This window comes from Pelodiscus sinensis, chromosome 12 (assembly GCF_052426305.1).
Source record: "Pelodiscus sinensis isolate ZL-2025 chromosome 12, ASM5242630v1, whole genome shotgun sequence".
Classification (NCBI taxonomy): domain Eukaryota; kingdom Metazoa; phylum Chordata; order Testudines; family Trionychidae; genus Pelodiscus; species Pelodiscus sinensis.
Window position 1 is genome coordinate 16,436,873 of NC_143063.1, and position 15,227 is coordinate 16,452,099.

Here is a 15,227-nt window from a genome sequence, read left to right on the forward strand (position 1 = left end):
TAGCATCTCACAACCCTTGTTAAGTAGCAATTAGGAAGTAGCATTATCCCCAGTTTAGAGATGGAGAACTAATGCATGGAGAGGTGGTCATTTGCTCAAGTAGTCACTCAGGCCGTGTCCAGACTCAGGGTTTTTTTCGGGAAAAGTAGCCTTTTCCCGAAAAAACTTCCCCTGCGTCCAGACTCAAGCCGCGTTCTTTCGAAATTATTTCGAAAGAACGCGGCTTTTCTTTCGATGGCGGTAAACCTCATTTCACGAGGAAGAACGCCTTCTTTCAAAAGTTCCTCTTTCGAAAGAAGGCGTTCTTCAATGTAAAGAAGCCGTCTTCGAAAGAGAGCATCCAGACTCGCTGGGTGCTCTCTTTCGAAAAAGCGGATTTCTCTTTCGAAAGATCCGCCTGCAGTCTAGATGCGATCTTTCGAAAGAGGCTCTTTCGAAAGATGCTTTCGAAAGAGCCTCTTTCGAAAGAAGCCTGCAGTCTAGACATAGCCACTGTCCGTGACAGAACTGAGACCTGAACCTGAAATCCCAGTCCAGTCCTCAACCACAAGATCATCCTTTCCCCCATTTCTAATGTCTAAAGTTCTATCGCTCCCTTATGAGTTGAGCTATTCCAGTGGTTCCCATACTTGAAGCAGTTTTCTGTTCATCATTTTGTCAGCAGATCCACGGCATGGATTTTTGACTCTTCCATTGAAAGCATATGGGCTTTTACAAGCAAACAAGTGAATCTTCGAGCTTGGAATCGCATGTGAACCAAAGTTTGACTCTCAGCCAAACAATTTATTCTGGCTTTAATCAAGATGTCTTCTTTTAACTTCAAATATCATTATTTTTTTAAATCCCATATCAGAACTTTTAGTATCATATTATGAATTGAATAAATGCTACTAGTAAAAGATACTTCAAAGCACTCTGAGTGATAGCCATTATGTTAGTTAAAATACTCATCAAAGTGATGTAATTAATATACTGGCAAAATAAAATTAATAGTAACAACGAAATATGTGATTTATATTTTGAACTTGCAAAGCCTTCCACACACACAGCTTGATTTTTATTTGTTTTATTCCTGCTTTTGCAAATGAGACTTCTTACTCCCTTCTGCCTCTCCAAACCATAAGTTGCCTCCTCACATTTGTTGAGACTCAATCATGAATTCAGTGCCAGCCATGTAGAGTGTAGACTATAAGCAGTCCTTTGATTTACGAAGTAGTGTCCGTAGAGTAGGGCCTTTGGTTCCACCTTAAATAAATGATCACATCTATGATGCAATGGACTAGATTCTCATATACCTAATTGTTTTGGTACTAATTCAGGAAAATACCTCATACAGGACAGTTGTTGAAGCATGCATTTAAGTCCCATTGTCTGGAATGGGGTTGAAGCATGCACCTTACACTAAGCACCTAATCAAATGCTTTCTTGGAATAGTACACCATGTACTGAAGAATATAAAAATCTGGCCCTATGTAACACATTTACAATAAACTTATTTTATTGCAATTTTTATTTAGCACCTACATCATACTTACATGATAGTTTTTGACCAATAATTATTTTAAAACTCCTTATAATAGTTGACAGAGTAAATGCTGTTCACACTAAACATTTTTAACAGTTACATTTATTTCTTCCTAGATTCAGCTGATATACTTTTTCTTTAGATTTATAAAATAATCAATGGGAAATAAGAATCTAAAAACCTGCAAGATCTAGGCCCTAAATAGCTTAAAATACCATGAAGAAGCGGGAGTCATGGAGTAACACAATAATACTGAGTAGTCAGCAGCACAAAAAGAAACCAAATCCTGCTATATCTGCCATTCATGAAAGTTGATGGTCACAATTCAAAAGCCCAGTCAGCTAATGGAAGATGTATATGTGGCAGCCAGGCAGCGATGACTAATGTAGATTGCGCAGGCTGTTATTTCCGGCTACGTTCCACAGTGCAAACCTGAACCATCATTACACTCAGCTGCAACTTCCAATGCAAGTTCTGAGCCTCTGTCGTTCTCAGTCACCTCAATGGTCTTTGTGAATGCTCCCCACCTCTGTAAATCAACCTTCTAATTTATAATCCAAACTAAACAGGGATTTTGGTGCTTAATTTTGGCACTCAACTTTGAGACGTTAGCTTTTATTTAGGTAAAAAAAAACAACTGAACGGTAGCTGCAGCCCAATCTTTCCATACCATAGATAACAGAGAACTGGGCTATCAAGATAGAATAGCAAGGGAATCCCTTTCTGCCATCTAGTTCTGCTCTGCTGTCTTTTTGGGTGCTATTTTTATTGGTCTCTCCCTTGTCACTGATTGGTTGACCAGGAAAGGAAGACCTCACATTTAAAGTGCATGAGAAGTGGGCCATTCCATTCCTCTTTCTCCACTCACACCTTAGGTTAGCTCATCTGTCAGCCACTATCACTGCACTGATTTATCAATACACATATTACAAGGAGGTAAACTGGTAAGATTGTGTGTTGTATGCATTCATCAACTTTGGGTTCCTCTTTTCCTTACCAAGTAACTAGGGCTGGTCAGAACTTCAAATATGAGTTCTGTGGGACATTGCAATGTTTGTTTTCATTCCAAATTGGAACAACAATATCAAAAAAGTTCCAAGGAAATAAAACTTTTGTTTTATTTTCCAGTGAGTCAAACATTGTTTTGATAAAAATCAAATGTTTCTTTCAGATTTCAACTTTTTCTAGAACTATTGTATAATAGAATCGAAAATTCTTTTTTAAATGAAAAGCTGTTTCAAATCCAAATGTTTCATTCCAAATGAGGTCAACCCACATTTCACCCTTACCTTTTGAAAATACTTTTCTAACTAAAATGTAATCAAAATTGACACCTTTACACAGAAAATTTTCATTTTTGGTTTCAACAAAACAGCATTTTCTCATGCAAAATTGTTGAGCTGAAAAATTTTGACCAGTTCTATGAGTAACATCTCAACACTGGTCTCTCAGTATTTGGCATTCATGGTAACTATTTGCATAGTTATTTCATGATCTCATTTTTCTGTAGTGTGAACAGCTTGTAATATAGATCCTTGCAAGGAGTTAAAACTTTGTGATGGCCTCAGCTATAGGGTGATGAACAGTGTCTGCCTTAGTATTTTGATAGAAATGTAGTCGTGTTAGTCTGGTGTAGCTGAAACAAAAACCAAAAAACAGGACTACATAGTCCTGTTTTTTGCCTTAGTATTTGGCATTATTCTATGCTACCAGCTAACTTCAAAACCTACTAAAAGTAGCAGCTACACCTACCCTGATAGCAACTTCCTATTTCTACAGGAGTGAAGCATTCCAGGCCCTAAACACAGGCTGCCCTGGGACTGAGGCAGAGTACACTCTGTTCCAGGGCCTAAACACAGGCTATACTGGGACTGAGGCAAAGTGCGCTCTGGATTTCCCTGCCAAATTTATGGTTCTTTGGGGACTGCAGCCAGATGGCATAAATTAGAGCAATGGAGAGAATCTGAGAAAAAGTTTGAGAATCTGGGCCTTAGTGGGTTTTTTTAATAATCTCTCTTGAGGGGCTTTATCAAAGACATTTTGAAACAGTCAACCGTTCACTGTTAGCCTTTATCCACTACTGAGTAGCCATGATCCTAAAGCCACGGTTTCCCTTTACAGAACCATTCTTGGGCCATTATTTTCAGCTAAATGTTTACAGCTCTATTTTGAATGATCCTGGTATGACTCATGTGTCTGTTATTGGTGGGGGAGGAGAAAGGAGTTTGTGAGTGTAAGTAAAATAGGTACAAGGTTTGCTGCTCTCCCATCCTTCCGTTTCATGACAGATTTGGGGCAAATATTTTTGTAAGCAACTCAACTACTTCATTCTTAAGTTCTTTCAGGAACTCTTGATGGATTATAAATGATCACTCACATGTTTGACTGTTTGTTGTCAGCCTGCATTCCCCATAATCTGCATACTCACAGGGACTTGGGCAGACATGTATACATATATAGGATAGCATATAAATGCTATCATTGCTAAGATACAGATCACGTGTAGATTACCTAAACTATTAGTAGTCGAGCAATTTTTCATATTGTTATGTAACTAGATACCTGTCATTTTGGGTAGAAAGTGAACTACACCCAAAGGCAGAGTCTCATCCTGATCTGTAAGAAAATGACATGCATTAAAAAATCCACATAAAAGGAAAATAACAGGTTCCCAGGTGTCTGGGTTTTGTTAAAGATTTCACAGTGCCTTTCTGAATGTCCCCCAACTGGGATATAAGACTTCTATTCCTGACACAGAGGTCATATTCTAAGGTTTTAACTTTTTAAAGGAAATCTTTTGTTTTGGAAATACAATAAATTATCATGGTTTGATTTCTGCCCAGCTATACGATGTGAGATGCTACCTCTTCCATTTGCATCTCACCATGCAGGAATATGCAAGAATGGACCAAAACTGTCTTCTGAAGGTATAAATCATTGCAAATGCATTGTAGCTTCTTGGAAGGTGTTTCTTCTTTCTGGTCACACACTGGCTCCAATCCCTGAAGTCAGCTTTGTAAATCAAAGTCTTCACAGAGCTCATATCAGAATTGATCTACCTTCATCTATTAACCATTCACTTAGTGGCATTGCTTCCTGGACCCTTTATGTATCATACTTTTCTTATTTTTCTGTGAGAGATTTACATGATAGTTTGATCTGATAAACCCTATTCTGCATTGGTGATACAAATCAAAAAGAGCAGTGATTAAGAACCCTAGAAGCATTTCATACATATATATTTCATACATAAATATACATAATTACAGCTCTTAGCAATGACAAAATGCTTTGTTTTCCTAGCTCTGCCTTTGAACATCTCTAATTACCACTCAAACAGCATAAATTTCACATGGTCAAGAACTATCAAGCTTCTGGATCACTGGATCCTTGGTGTTTTGGCATGAAAGTGTATATGGATGTAGTTCATTGCCAGAAGTTTTTGAAAGTAAAGAAAAATTAAGTTTTCAATGTAATTTTCCCACTATTGGTTTCAAAGACAAAATCAATGGGGACCCTGCTACAAAGGAGAAGTCGAGGATTGGCAGAAACATTATTTAGTCCTACTTTCAGGCAAAAGAAAAGTGTATTTTTTTTCTTTTCCCTGTGCACCATTACCCCTCACCTCTGACCTAAGAAAGACTTTACGTGGTGTCATAATTTAGCAAATTACTTCCTCAAAGGAAGGTCAAACATTTTACCATTGGATCAATAGGAAGCGACTTACAAATCATGTGTATTGATCATTGTAATCATTCAGAGGAATGTAGGGCAGACACTAAAATCACATGCACTTAGTCTTAATTGCCCACATTAAAGCAATTACGCCCCAAAACTGTCATTGTCTAATGCTATGCACACTATGCAGCTTGGTAACTTTTAGCAATACATATTTAATCATAAGTCAGCCTTTTAGGTTTGTTGCTCTAAAGATCTACAATATTTCTGTAATTATTCTATGTCTTTTTTTTTTCTCATCAGAGTGTGTTGCTGGTTGGGGCTGGGATGGGGAATAAGATAGTATTGCTGCTGGTATTCAGTATATATTTTTTACAGCTGCACTATGTGCTAGTGACACAGGTACCAAACGTGACCTGAAATTGCTAATGAACAGAGAGCATTTGTAAAAGCAGTCACAGGTCAAGGACTTGAAGATAAAATTTGTTGAGCTGTATGTTGATGGTAGGTTTGTGCGAGAGGTGTTATTTGAATGTGCTTCTAAACATTTATTTCCTGAGGGATAATTTTACCTAAAAATGTCTCAAACAACTAGACAAGCACCAATTTGCCAGTGTTAAAATAAATGTTTTTTCTGCTTATTTAAACATCAGGTGGATGCCTCCTTCCTTATGTCATGGGAGCTGAGGTACAGTCAGGCTCAAGAACTTTTTGTTCTGTTTCCGTGGACACTGCCCTGAAAAGAGTTATCAGGAATTTCTTGCGGTGCTTTTACAGAAATCATTTCAGAACAGGGCTGTAGAAACATACAAACATTTTTGAAATATTGAACCCAAAAAGTGTTGTAAATCTTTGCTGTTGAATGTAAAGCTCTGTTAGAGTGCAAACAACGTCTACCCCAAATGTGCCTCCTCTTTACTATTTGGAGGAGACGGGTCTGATTCCAAAGCAGATTCATGAGAGATTTTATCCTGCTGACTTTAGTGGTGCTAGTTCAAGTAACATATTTGGTACCAGGGCTTTAGGAAAGAGCACACTGTCATGACATGAGAGGGAAGCTAACCCCACGCTCCCTCCCAGTGGATTCACCAAGAAGCTGGGAGACCCTTGGACCAGGTGGGCCTCTGATACCTAGGCCAAGGCAGTAATGCTCATGGCCTAGGAGAAGCAGTTATACAGGCTGGCTAGGTGAGTGCATTGACCGCCCCTGTTGCTTCATCTGGCACGGGCCTTTCACTTTCCCAGTGCCTTCTAAGGATCACAGCACAAGCCATGTTCTCTGACCGGAATGTGGCCGGAGTCATAGGAAAGGCTAAAAAAAGCCCACCACTCTCCTCTCCCCAAAATGCTGCTGTGATCTCCAGGCCCTTTTGTACTCCAGTTGCCTACTTCTCTGAACTTCACCAGATGCTCAAATGCCCCACACTAGTAAAATCATGGAGCGTGTCTCCCGGCTTGCTTGAATCTATCTCCTGAGACACGGGGCTCCTCCCAGCACTGGGGACCCTACGTTGGTGCTCCAGCCTCCCATGACTCCTGGGAGGGCAGGAGTGCACAGAATCTACTAGCCTGGGTCCCCCTAAGCTGTGGTGTTCAAGGGGAATGTGGGAAGTGTCTTTCTCCTCAGTCAGGGGCCAGGTCAGTGAGGGTTGTTTTGTTGGTTGGTTGGTTGGTTGGTTGGTTTTTTTGCTTCTTCCTGTGTGAGGCCTCCAACCCCATAACTGATTTGTCTGTGGGTCAGCAGCCCCTGACCCAAAAACAGATTCCCCACCCTTGACTTAATGTCTCTCATCTGAACTCTTAAGGAGAACATGATCACGTGCTCCAGAACGATCATCCAGGCACCCCATTCAGGGACAGACATTTCAGTCTAAGAAAAAAAACCTGTAGTCACTGGGAATCCAACCGCTTGTGATGAGTCCCAGCAGAGTGCTGTGTTACCAGCAAATATTGTGAAAATGGGGTAGGTTGTGCTGTGCTGCGAAGGCCTTATCAGACAACGTAGTCCAGTGCGGTATGTGCACTAGGCATTCTGTGTGGTTCCTTTCGCTCTTTCATTCAAGCAGCAATAAAGTTGCTTGGCTCGATCCTTTATGAAAGTTAAAATTGCTTTGCCTCCCTCCCCCCCCCCGCTTCGCTTCTCGCACCTTATCTAGTTTCTACATTCTTCCCACTTCAGTAGTCAAAGTGATTGAAAAGCCGAAAACTGAGCAGATCCATCCCTGCAGCAACTTTCCTCACATTTCTCATTTACCATTTTATCAAACGGGCCCTTTGTCTCCACGGTCCCCTGATGTTGCCTCTGTTACATGGAGATATTCTTCAGGTCATGTGGGTTAAAAGGGGGCTAAAAAGGAGATCATATTGGACTTGCTTTACACAGACATGTAGCATTAGCCCCACCATCCAATAGAGGAAAGATATACTACTCCTATTTGATGAGCAGCAGGCCAATAAATTCATTAATCATCATTTTATGCCTCATCAAACACTTCCCAAGTTCCTCCATGGGAGTTATACAAATTAGCCACTGAAAAGGCAGTAATTTTAGTTTAGCTAGGTAAGTGCTTTTTGATTGCCTTCCTGAACAATGCTTCCCTTGACAAGCTAATAAATCAGCCCTTTCTGAATCAGAAGTGCAGCAAGTGCGAACAATAACTCCACATAGTTTCTCCCCTGATTTCAGCTGGAAAGGCCTAAGAGGATGATCTGGGATCAAAGTCTCTTACTTTATTGCAGAGCAAAAGCTTTCTTTATGAAGAAGAGCTAACGGTGGGAGGGGCACTTTTTTTAATCAATTAATGAGCATTAAAAAGGTCTTGAAACAAAAAGGAGGGCTAAGGCCAGTCTCCCACTGCAGTGACGTCGTCAGGTGACCTTGTGTGTAGCCGGGCCAGGCTTCCAGCTCATCCTGTTGTCCTGGGGAAGTGGTAGCAATGTTACAAATGTAGCCCTGCTGGAGCTTGGTGAAATATATTCCGTGCAAGCCGGGTGGACAGGTGAGGGGTGGCTGCATAAATCTAGAGGCTGCTGTTGTCAGGAGTAACAGATTACCAGGGGAAGTCATAATAGAGACTGTATTTAATCTGCGACCAATTGATTCCTTGAGTGTTTCAGGTATTTGTAATGTAGGTTTAGATTTGCTGGGTGGCTTTCCAGTAGAAAGCCTTGAGGGTGTGCAGTCTTATCATTTTTTTTTCCAAATTGCTGCCTTTGACGGTATCATCTTTTTTTTTTTTAACTTGGCCGTAAATCATTTCACTAATCAGCTGTCACCAGCCAACATGCATACATTGGCATTCAGCCGGAGAATTTGTTTTGGAAGGCCTTTAGCAACCAAAAGTATGTTTGTATCAATAACCGTCTGTTAATGTCTCATGCATAGGGATGTAGAACACCAGAAAGAACAAGGAAAGACAGAATTAAAGGGGGACAATTTTGGAAGAGGTATTAATTGCCTGTTGAAGCAAATCCCTTCCCCTCAGGTAGCCTAAGGTAAACTAATTGCCTTGAGCAATTACTCCATTAGAAAAACCGCAGGGTTTAGTGATTCAATATCAATAGAATGCTCAGCTACAACTGAAAGGGAAGTGAGTTAACACGTGCAAGGTGCTAGGTTCCAGTAGTTTAACAGAGTGTTACTGATTCAGCTTCTCCAAACACCACTTGTCCTAATAAGCAGCAAATAATTACTCTGCTCAAATGTGGTAACGGGTAGGCGTCCTCTCAAACTAGTCTAGACCCAAGGTATTTTAAGTACAGTGTGTCTCTTCTCTTCATTAACTTTCCTTCCACACATCACTGCATGCCTCTGAAAATAACTTGGCAAACTAGGAGTCCCTTTATCTCTTATCTTGGGACCTGATCCAATTAAATAAGTGCACATTTAAAGTTATATCCATCACCAGGCATGAGTAGGGGGAGTTCTGTGGTTTGCTTTAAGTAAATAAGTCAACTTCATTAAGCAAGAGGTGTTGGGACAAAATATACCAGATGAGTCTGAATAATGGTGATTTTAGCAGTCCCTGAAGTGAAGGTAGGAGGCAAAGGAGATTTGAAAACAATACCCTGCAACAGGTGAAAGTCAGCAGAAGGTGTCTGCCAAGATTCTCATTAACCAAAACACTTTTTTCATAAGTCTACCTAAAACACCACAAAGAAAGAAAAAGATATGGATGGTGATTCCACAACAGTCTGCATCAACCACGCAGACCTGTTCTCAGAACTCTATACTAGTTCCAGCATGCTCTAATTATAACAGATGAGTAACGACGTGGTGAGGACATCTACGTTCTGGTATTTGGGGGCGAAGTGATTTCTGAAGCTTTTACAAGTAGTCTATCAAACCACTGGAGTTCTCTGGGCATGAGGTTTACTGTCACTCAAAAAAGACTTTCCAAACATAAGACATTTATTTTAAATCAATGGACTCAACGTACAGAACATTAAGTCTTTTCTTGTCTTGCTCACTTACACATGGTTTTGCCACTGGAAACACAGCAAACCTGCTCTCTTGAAAAGAGGGGGGAGGAGAAGTGGCGAAGAAAAGTTAGCCAATAGAAAACAAAGGAAGGAAAGGCTTGGTTAAATTAGTGCCACAAAAAAGCGCAGAATTTGTCCCTTCGTTTCTTAGCCTGTTTGCAGAAATGTTGTCTGCTTAATGGAAACAATGAAAACTCAGATAAATAACTACTTGGCTGCCTCTCTTACTGCCCTTAGTGTTTCTGTAAATTAACAGTACAAATAACACAGATTGCTTTCATCTGAAGTAATTAGGACTATTAAATAAATCCACCACCCTCGAAACTATCTACAGCAAAGTGATTGTTTCCTGAAGTATTTTCTGGGAATGGCAATAACTCTAGGCCACATACCGGCGTATTCATACACACCCGTTTAAAAAAAAATCAGCTACTTTTATACCGATTTGATTTCAAGCATGTACTGTATATAAAATCAGACTGAGATCAACAATCTGATGGGTTGGGTAGCTAAAGAATTCGTTCTAATTGCTGGCTGCTGCTAATCACGGTTGAAAACTCTTTTCCAAATCCTCAATTCTAGTTCCCTCTTCAAAACGAACAAGCAAAAGGTCGGTTAGTGATTTTTTCGGTGTCGAGAATCTTGCGAAGCCACCAGCGCAAACTCTGCGGCTCGAACCGAGCGCTGGTTTAGAAACCACGGTCCCGATCCTGGCCCCGGGGAAATCCAAGACAGCCTTGGCGCTGATTTCCACGACTGCAGGTTTGGGTGTGATGGGCCCGACCCCGTGGTTGTTTAGCATCCCTTGCGAGCATGCTGGGTCCGGAAGGAGTCCTGGCCCCCTATACAAACCCAGGGAGGAGCAACTGCAGGTTTGACCGAAACGTTGGACTTGTTTTGCTAGCAACTGAGCGGAGTCCCATGAAACAACGTGCCTACTGACGAATGTCACTTACCTACGGTAAAACGGGTGACTAATGTGATCAGACTATTGCACCCAAATACATTTCGAGTGAAGGGGAACCCCTCACTGGTGGTTCGGTACTGACTTGAGGAGGGAAAGAAATTCCTTCTTTAAAGCTGAAATCGAATTAATTTTCTCTCTCTCTCCGACACTGGGGATGCGGCTGTCGTTGGCCGCTGCGCTTGTGGAAGCCATGCTGCTGTGTGACAGTGGCAGGGGTAAATGGCTGGCGGTGAGTTGACAGCGCACGTCGAGGCACGGGATGCGTCCAGTTCTTCTACACTGAACTGCACCTTTGCAGTGCTCACCCCGCTTCGCGCTGCCGTCTCCTCTGCGAGGCCCAGGCTGCGGCAGCCCGCCCTGCAGGATCGGGCCCCGCCTGCCTGCCGAACGGCTCCCTTTACACCAGAGGGTCGCTGGAAGTTGGCGCGCTCAAACATCAGAGGAGTTGGCAGGGGAAGGAGACATCGCGCAGGCAGGAAAGTGCAGGGCTTATTAATAGGCGCTGTCTGGTGCAACGCATGGATTTTGTTCCTGTGGAGGAGCTTTGCTATGAGCCGCCAAACAACTGCGAGAAGCATGTGCAGCCTTTTCGCAGAGTAGGACTGAGATTTAGGGAAGCCTGGGGATGGGTTATTTAGTTGTGTTACTTTTGTTTGTTTTTACGGCTACGCTACTCTCAGAACCTATTTAAAGGAGCAGGCAGGGCTGATCAGACTATTGCCCTCTCTCTCTTGACTCAGACAAGGATTTATTCATAAATACTGGCAAAACAGCTTTAAAAAAAACAGGGGAGAGAGGGCATTTTAAGAGCCGGATCATTAATAGTAAAGAACTTGCTGGGACAAATTATTTAAAAGAAAAATCCTGCCTAGGTACAGGGTAAAGGAATGCTGGGGGACAATAAACCATCTGTCAGTTACAGGTTCATTTCGTGGCTAGAAGTATCATTGAGGGGGAATGATTTATAGTGAATGTGATTTAGAAGATCTCAGCGTAGACTTGTCTTTGTTGGAGCCAAGTAAAAAGAAACAGCTGGCCTGAATTTTTAGCACCCATAATTAATTAAGAGCTTCATTCCTGGGATTTGATGATTCAATAAAGCAAGACCCTTATTCCCCTATGTGATTTCAGTGAATATCTACTCCACTCCAATTCTTTTGGGTCCCAAGATAGGGCAGATTAACGCTCCCTTTCTGTGGGAGAGAGGGCGAAAAATGCCTCAAGATTGCATCTGAGGCACACACAAAAGGTAAATTCAAAACTGCCACTTGTTCTCTGCAAAGAGTCCTTATTCTCCGTTATTGATGTATTTGTGCCAGGTTTTAAAGAAACCAGAGGGGGGGATGAAGAATTAACATATTGCTCATTTGGAAAAACAGCCGGTTCTGTTTTTGGTAACACTTGTTCCACTGCCAGCCACAGATGTCCTTACTAATAATCTAAGCAAGTCATATAAAAGGGGGGAAGGGAGGGAGGGGGAGAGATCTCTTTACACTTTCTGTGCTGAATTCGATTCTGCGCTAAGAGACCAAGCTGACTCGAGTACGTTTCTCTAGTGGTTTGTTAATGCAAAGCCGGACGTAAGAAAACTGACTTCTACATCTGCGTAATAACAATAATTAACAGCACAGCGCTCTGTTTGTCAACAGAACTGAGCTGTATGATTAAACAGCCAAGCTGTCCGCAATCAGCTGATTGAGTTGTGGTATCGGATGTCTGGCTGCCATTTACAGCGTCTCGTTTGAGCTACTCTACCTTTTTGACCTATGTAAACTCCCTTTCTGCAGTCTATCTTCTATCAAGCCTATTCTTATGGGGTTTGTTGGGGAGGGAGTTAACATTCATACTGGCCAGATTTTGGAAGAAGCGAGGAATCAGTTTTAAACAATGGTTCCTTTGCTTCCGTAATGAAGGCTAAATTTATTCTCAATCGCCTTTTAAACCTGCTGACCAAATGAATTTCCTTGTCCTAGAAGAGCTTGTAAATCATTCTTAGGCACGTCTAGAAAACATTCTGTTTAGATCATCTTACGAGAGGAAGGGAGGGGGGAACAATCCTATAACCAATTATATCAAAATAGCTTTCTATGGAAGACCTATATTCTATTACCATGAGAGCGATTAGTATACTAGTAGGTAGCCTAACTGGCAGGGACGTGCTATATGGTTAATAGAGACAATTCAAAAAAGCAATAATTGCAGGGAAGGCGGACGGCCGCATGTAAACGCTGTACAGTATAATGCGGATCAGAATTACGGTTCGTTTTAGATTTCGAACGTACGAGGGAACCAGCAAACTGCAGGCTAATGCGATTCATTGGCTCTCGCAGAAAAACTGAACTTTGGTGAGGGGGAAAAAGAAAATTTTAATCCCAGATGACTCGCCGATGAGGTAGCCTTGGAATTATTCCATCCAGGTCCTCTCAGCAAAGACATGAACCATCCAGGCCCGGGTTTTGTTAATTGTTAATTTTCCTAATGGACTTAAAAAGTGAGCCTTAATTTGCTGTGAGAAAATATGGCGGCTAGGGACCCATTAGTGCCTAGTGTTCCCTTACCCTTATTTGCCAGTCCTTTCATCAAAAGCACATCTCCGTGCCACAGCCACCCCAGCCTGATTGTGTTTCAGATCCTGTGTTCAATGAAAGCGAACTCGAGGGTGTTGGCTGCGGGATCCCACGCCACGAGGGCAGTTGCAGTCAAAGGAAAAGTGACATCGCTTGACAGGTGGGTGGAGGGTCTCTCCGCCCGAACAGGTGAATAGCCCCCCTGCTTGGACGCTGTTTTCACTTGCAGTAAACACGCTTCAGGGTTGTGAGGGGCAGACACCTCTCCCCCTCACCCCCCAAACTTAACCCTCGCCCGCCCCCATCGTGTGCCAGGTAGAGAATCCCCTCTCCTGCTGCTAGCGCTGTCTGGCTCCAGCCCTGAGGGAACCGGTTAGAAGAGTTTAAAACCCGAAGCGAACTTTCTGTTCCTCCCTGAGCCGACCTGCAACAAGGCAGCCTCGGCGTCTAGCGCGGTTCTAGGGTCCGGGCTGCATCCTAAGGGAGCTTCTCCCCCGCCCCCAATTACAGCATTGCAAGGAGGCCTGTCCCCTTGCTAGGGATGAGCCGCAATGACACTGCTTTACCAACCGCTTTTAACACCTCTCACCTCCAAAGGAGGAAGGGGGGCCCATGTGGGCCTTCATTTTGATCCTGTTCAAGGCCTTCACTAGTCCTGCCGCTGAGGACGGCAGAAGTCAGTACACCCGTAGGCAGCCCCAAGTATCCCAGGCTTGGGGATTGGCTTCCCGCCCACGCCCTGCGGGCCTTACAAGCTGCCTGCGGGCCTTCCCGGGACAGCGGGGCCCCTTCCAAAAATTCCCACCTGGCTACAGGGGGGTGGGAGCAGGAGCCAGTGGACCGGATCTTGCTCCCGTCGGGGCTCACGGGAACGTTCCCACTGGCTACAATGAGAGCAGGAGCGGGCTCTAAGCAGCTCTATAGCAAAGTCCTTCCGCGAGGCGAGTCCGTATGAACCGCCAGTGCAGCCACGGGCTTCGCGGTGCCGACCCCGCAGCGACTTTCGGCTCCCGCGTGGTTCTGAATCGCCGCCGCAGGACCCCCGGGGCGCTCCTTCGGGCCAGGACAACGGGGCTTCCGGCAAAGTTGGGTCGCTGCCGCTGGAGGCTTTCCCTAGCGTCACTTTCTTGCCCTCGTCTTTAAGGTGAAACTGCGCTGCAGCGGAAGGAACCGACGCCACTGACAGCGGGAGGGGGGATCTGGTTTCAGTGGGAAGGAATCTGAATGTTTTACCTCGCTGGCAGCCTGTAACTGACGAGCGAACAGGCTTGTTTCCTATGGAATAGTGAATAAAACACACCATCCCGTCGCACGCTCAGCCTGGTTCCTACTGCAGAGAACGCCTCTCTTCACCCAGCCGAGCGGCTTTTCCCGCACCCGGGTGTGAGCGAGCGCAGGGAAACGCGCAAGCCCGCAGGCAGGCGACACAGCTTGCCAGCATCCCTGCTTCTGCAGACGGGGGGACGGGTTAACCCACTGGACTTCCTCACAACAGCAGCTCGTTCACAGAGACCCCTTACGTCAGCCCTACTCCAGGTCCGCCAAAGGTCGCCCTGCAAAGTGTGCAACGCTCACTCCGCAACTGGCGGAGGGTCCGAATGTTTCTGGCCCCGTTTCTGAGCACTCGTATTTGGGCTAGATTGGTGAGCTGCTTTTCTCTGCACCAGTCCAGCGCCAGGCTCTGACTGTGCCAACCACTGACAATGCCTGGCCTGGCCTCGAATTAAAAACCAAGAGTCGAGAGACCGGTATTAGGCTTTATGATGATGACTTTAAAACCCATTCCTGTTTCGAATGTGTTTCTATTCCTGTTGCCACGGAGGTTTTGAAGGCTTTTAAGGATTTGGATCGACCTAGCTGCAAGTAGCAAGACGCACCTGAACTTCTAAAAAGAGCCCCATTAGCTATCACAGCGATCCAACCCCGTGCTGTGATTTAGCTTTGAGGGAAATGCCATCTGCCAACTGCTGCTTGAATAATACCAGTGTCCACCAAACATCTTTGTGCC